The sequence below is a fragment of the Zingiber officinale genome, chromosome 7B (genome assembly GCF_018446385.1).
Source record: "Zingiber officinale cultivar Zhangliang chromosome 7B, Zo_v1.1, whole genome shotgun sequence".
NCBI lineage: Eukaryota > Viridiplantae > Streptophyta > Magnoliopsida > Zingiberales > Zingiberaceae > Zingiber > Zingiber officinale.
In genome coordinates this window covers 8,058,018-8,063,682 of record NC_055999.1, presented here as the reverse complement: position 1 = coordinate 8,063,682, position 5,665 = coordinate 8,058,018, and the positions used below count along the sequence as shown (strand labels likewise).

The 5,665-nt window shown below is 39.9% G+C and overlaps 1 non-coding gene across 1 annotated transcript; it reads right to left on the bottom strand.

The window, feature by feature from the left end:
* Nucleotides 1–4,997: 4,997 nt before the first annotated feature.
* TRNAL-CAG lies at nucleotides 4,998–5,078 on the bottom strand. Its single transcript has one exon. It is a non-coding gene; the product is annotated as a tRNA-Leu (tRNA).
* Nucleotides 5,079–5,665: the final 587 nt, after the last annotated feature.

Here is a 5,665-nt window from a genome sequence, read left to right as displayed (position 1 = left end):
TGACTTTCTATTATTAGCTTGGTATATGGATTCAGGTATTAACATTTATTATGATACCTTTATAGTTTATGATATTTTTCCTATGAGACTGTATATCTTTGAATCTCTAGATATATATTATGTTCATGCACTATCTGTCTATTACCCGCTGAGTCTCAGCACTCACCACCCCATAAACTGGTTTTCTTTTGCTAGTAGCAGGTAAGGGATTTATGGAGTCACCTGGAGATCCTGTCCGTCAGTCCCTTGTCACATTGAGCGACTTCTTCTGTTATTGCTTTCGTCAGCTGGAGTCACCTGGGTATATGTATCTTTTGTATAGAGTTTAGCCTTGTGGTTTCCTGTAATTGTGTTGATGTGGTTGTGTCAAGCCGGGATGACTCGTAGTTAGTTGTTTTATGGTTTTGTGATCGTTATTTTATGACTTTCGTTATGTTTTGTTGCAGCCGTGTGAGCTACTTATTAAACAACTGCGTGGTTATGCTCTTATTGTTCCAACCGTGTGGGTTGTGTATATAACTGGGTGGTTGTGTATGTTCCAGCTGTGTGGGCTGTGTTGGAGCAATCCCAATGGTCTGTGGGACCATGTGTTTTGGTGTTTGGGCAAAGGGTTTAAGTTAGGTTCACCCTTGTATTTGATATGTGTACTTGAGTTGTTCAGGACTGCAGGATACACATGAGACTCAGTTTGACGGCTTTCGGGTCCGGTGAAGGATGGCATTGGGGACGAGCCGCGGGCTTGTATGCATCCGAGGGACCATGGATTAGGCAGCAAGGACAAGGGCCGAGGGAAGCGACTTCAAGGTATACGCGAAGAATGACATTGGGGACGAGCTGCGGGCTTGTATGCATCTGAGGGACGAGAGTCAAAGAGGAAGTAGGCTTGAAGGCAAAAGGTTAAGGCTGCGAAGGAAGTGTCAAATGAGTCGTAAGGGTGAGGGTCCGAGTGCTGTGAGAGAATGTACTCAGTACCAGTCGACTGCATGTTTCATCAGTCATCTAGTGCAGTCTACTGGTGCAGTCGACTGGGAACGGACAGAATACTTCTGTTCACTCAACCAATGTGGAGCAGTCGACTGCTAGTTTTAGCAGTCGACTGGTATTGAGTCGTTGGGATGTAACGGTCAAATTTTTACAAAGGACAGTCGACTGCATGTTTTGGCAGTCGACTGGTAGGCGGGGTTTTCTAACCCGCGACCTATATAACCAAGCTTTGGAAGCTTGGTTGAGGTTGACGAAATAGAGGTGGTTAATCTCTATTAGTAGTCTACCTGTGCCCTAGCGTCAAAGGAGCTCTTGTGAGGGTTGTGGTGAGGTTTCTCCACCCACAAGGAGATTGAGCTAGTCGGAGTTTGTCGGGGACTAATCCACCGACGGATTGAGGGATCGTCCACCTTACGGACACGCCGTGGAGTAGGAGCAAGTTATCTCCGAACAACGTAAACGAACGTGTTAGCGGTTTGCATTTCCTTTCTTTGTTTTAGTTTAGCTTGTTAGTTTTGTTTTATATTCCTCTGCGCAAGCTAACATACGTAGGAAGTAAGGATTTGGGGGTGTCGTATATCCAACCCTCCTTCAAGCCGGCCACCGATCCCCTTACAAGCTGTTGACAGCTTGTGAGTAGCCTTATGACATTGTATATTGGTTTCATTTGTCACTACTATAGGAGATGTGTTGTCCGATTTTCGTTGGGCAACCTAAACCCTAAACCTTAAACAACTGCATGACAATAATATTGATTATAAATATAATATAAATAAATTTTAACATTATATATAATATTAAGGAGAAGAAGAATCTTTAAATGAAATTAAAGTGTCATAATACTAAGCTAACAATTATTGTAAAACTTCTTATTTAAATCTATGATCTAAAGCAAATGTAATTAAATAAATTTTAGGAATAAAATAAAAATATTTTTTCAATTTAGTTTTCATAGTTAATGATACAGTGAATAAGGGAGGGCCCTTCAATGGGGCCTAGCCAACAAGTCGGAATAGGTGGTAGTCAAAGTCCAAAGTAGGTCAAAGGCTAAGTAGCTAGCCTAGTCAGATCATCATCTCCCGATCGGCTATCATTGATCGAATAGGCTTTCATAAGGCCCCACTCCCCGACTCTACCTAACACCTACGGGGCTCTATTACTCATTCTTTCTTGATCGTCTATGGCCGATCAGACAAGCTCTCAAAGGACCCCACTCCCTAGCTCTGCTGAACACTCATGGGGCTCTGCTCCCCATTCTCTCTAGATCGGCTATGGTCGATCGGACAGAGTCTTAAGGAGCCCCACTCCCCGGCTATGTTGGACACTCGCAGGGCTCTACTCCCCATTCTCTCTCGATTGGCAACGGTTGATTGGACAAGCTTTCAAGGGGTCCCACTCCTCAGCTCTACTGGATACTAATAGGGCTTTGCTCCCCGTTCTCTCCCAATCGACTATGACCGATTGGACAAGCTTTCAAAGGGCCCCACTCCTTGGCTTTCCAAATACCCACGAGGCTCTACTTCTCATTATCTACCGATTGGCTACTACTGATTGAACAAGCTCTCAAGGAGCCCCACTCCCTGGCTCTACCGGATGCCCACGGAGCTCTGCTCCCTGTTTTCTCTCAATCGGTTACCACCGATCAGATAGGTTCTCAAGGGCCTCACTCCTCGGCTCTGTTGGACGCCTATAAAGATCTACTCCTTGTTTTCTCTTGATCAACTACCACCGATCGGACATGCTCTCAAGGGGTCTCACTCCTTAGCTCTGCTAGATGCCCATAGGGCTCTACTCCCCGTTCTCTCCTGGTTGTCTATTGCCGATCAGACAGGCTCTCAGGGGGCCCCACTCCCCGGCTCTGTCCGACGCTCATAGGGCTTTACTCCTCGTTCTTTCTCGATCAATTAACGTTGATCGAACACGTTCTGGGCTAGTACTGTAGTTTACTAGTGGCCTATAAAACTTCACTTCCTCTTGGGATACTTACACAGCCCATTTAGGCCTCATGAGAAAGCGGGCTCCCTATGCTAGGCCCATCTTCTAAACTAGTGGCCTAAGAGGTCTCCCAGCCCATGAGCCCATTTTTCTATTAATACAACATGAGGGTTGATTTGTAAGAGAGCCAGAAGATTGTATATGTATAGATACACAATACACCCTCTTAAACTAACGATGTGACTATTAGATAAAATGGAAGCATGGCGATGGGACAGGTTGTCTGGCGGTGAGATGATGTCTCATTAAATATGGGGATTGTGAAAAACATTATAAAAGAAGTTCTTCTCTGCTGGTACAAGTACATGCATGCCTCATCTCATACTTCCTTCATTTATGCTGCTACTTTGTTTTCTCCGTTTCTAACTTGATTGTCAGAGTAGCTACGTTAGGAACCCCCGGCCTGCTTACTAATAATTTCCTTCCCACTTTGCTGGTAGTTGTAGGTGATTCTTAGAGTTCTTTAGTGAAAGTCTTGTTCCCAATTAAGCTTCACACTAGCTCACTGATGCTCTATGCATGACTCATCATTTCTAGACGGGATCAACTAATATATAAGAAAATAAAGATTTATTATTAATATGTTTATTTAAAATTAATATTATATTAAAAAAATTCTCTAAAACTAAATGAACAATAAGATAATAAACACTAAAAAATTATTCAATTGCATCATTCAATACTTCTAAAATTTCATTACTAGCCCCGTAGTTGTTCGATTGCATCATTCAATAATCTAGCATGTTCGGACTTTTTTAAAAAGCATGTTCACCGCTAGCTAAAGATTTATTTTATAATTTTTTTTCTTTCAAAAGGTTATTATCTAGAATGGCAATAATTCAGTGTGGAACACCGCTAGCTTTGAAATGATTATCTAACTAGTGTAGACTACTTTCTTCTAACTTTGAATAACTTAGCAACAAAAGGTAAAATAGCTATTCAGAAACTTCGATGATACGAATGAAAAGTGAAGGACTTTAGGTTTTAAAAATTCCAACTTGTGTTTCTTCGTTTGCTATGCGTGCCAATAGAGAGAATACCTTGCTAGGAAATTTTGAGCCTTCTCTGGCCATTGAGTTCAAAAGTCTTGTTTGGTAAAAGGTACGTTCATATTGGAATGACCAAGTCATCGCAGGAACATCGATTATATATGACTCGTAGGTCAAGTTTGGCAGCTGAAACGTCAAAATCGATCCTCAAACTAAGCCAAAGTCACTCCAGGCTTTCGTTATATTTTGCCAGGCTTTCTATCCCTCTGCCTGATATTCAACACAGAATTTCTGAACTCTCAAAATATTGTAATTGGGCAAATAGAGTTATCAGAAGTTCGTTGCAGACACGATGACTTAATTTAGTTCAGCGACAATGAAGAGCGTTCTAAGTTCACATAAGAGGATACTTTGAAGCATACATAATTAATAGCTATTAATTTCAGAGATAAAGCCTCAGAATTTGGATTCGCTGCATCATGTCGATCTTTCTTTAATGGACTCTTAATTTCCAACCCCGTATTAATCATAAATCTGCTCTTTAGGTGCAACATTTTCAATTCATTATTCTACTTACTAGTTAACATTTATATATATAAGTTCAATTTATATATATAGAAATTATTTTCCTAACTCATTTCTCCTTAAATGTTATTGCTTCGAGTAAGCCGGTTGAGTCACACCAATTGGATGAGTCAAATGTGCAAAATGAGTAGGCTGGGGTGATCAAGTGGATCCAATTAGACAGGTTGAATATGCTGGCTTAGGTTTTAGATCGATCAACCCTATTAATTATGGTAGATAGTAAGAATTTCAGAATTAAAATCATTAATTTTCATTGTATTTATATACTCTTTCATATTTAACAGGTAGTGTCACTACAGTTTGTTATATTTAAATCTGTCTGAAAATCATGGGATATTTAAAAAGACCCTTCACACTTGTAATTGATTCACTCGACTCTACTCAGCGATTTGATCTCCAAATAATAATTTTTTTTTTGAAGATCGAATAAAAAATATTGATTATTGTCAAGAATGGGATTCGAACCCATGCCCTTTCGGACCAGTACCTGAAACTGGCGCCTTAGACCAACTCGGCCATCTTGACACATTCATACTTGTGTCATATTTACGAAATATCAATATAACAAATTGAAATATTCTTAGAATTACGATGTTATGACAATACGTTGTAAAGTTTCCTTCTCAGTTGGAGTTGCATAGATTTCTCTTATTAAGTGGTGGATCTTGAGCTGTCTTAGATGTGCATAGAAAGTCCAATTTAATTTCAGGATATTTATTGACTTTTGCAGGAAATTTTTTTCTTACCGGTCAAAATGAAAAAAAAAAAAAAATACATTGCCAAAGATTGAAGTTTACAAGGAGATGCGGCGGCAACAAGTAAGAAAAAAAAGGTTTTCTTCTCTTTCGTCCGTTCAATAGTTCCCTTGAAAGCTCTTTGTTTTTTTCTTTCAAAGTTTCAATAATTGTCGGATACAATAAAAGACGGGTTCAAAATTCATTTTTATATCAAAAAAATGAACGCTTCAACCATGAATTTAATACAAGTCAGAAAGTTATATTTATTCTTTCTCTTTGTTTTTTTGGTGCAACTAAAATTATTCTCCAGTTTGCCTCAAACTCCATCAAATTATCGTCCAGCAATCCAGCTTGCTTCATGAAGGATATATGCAG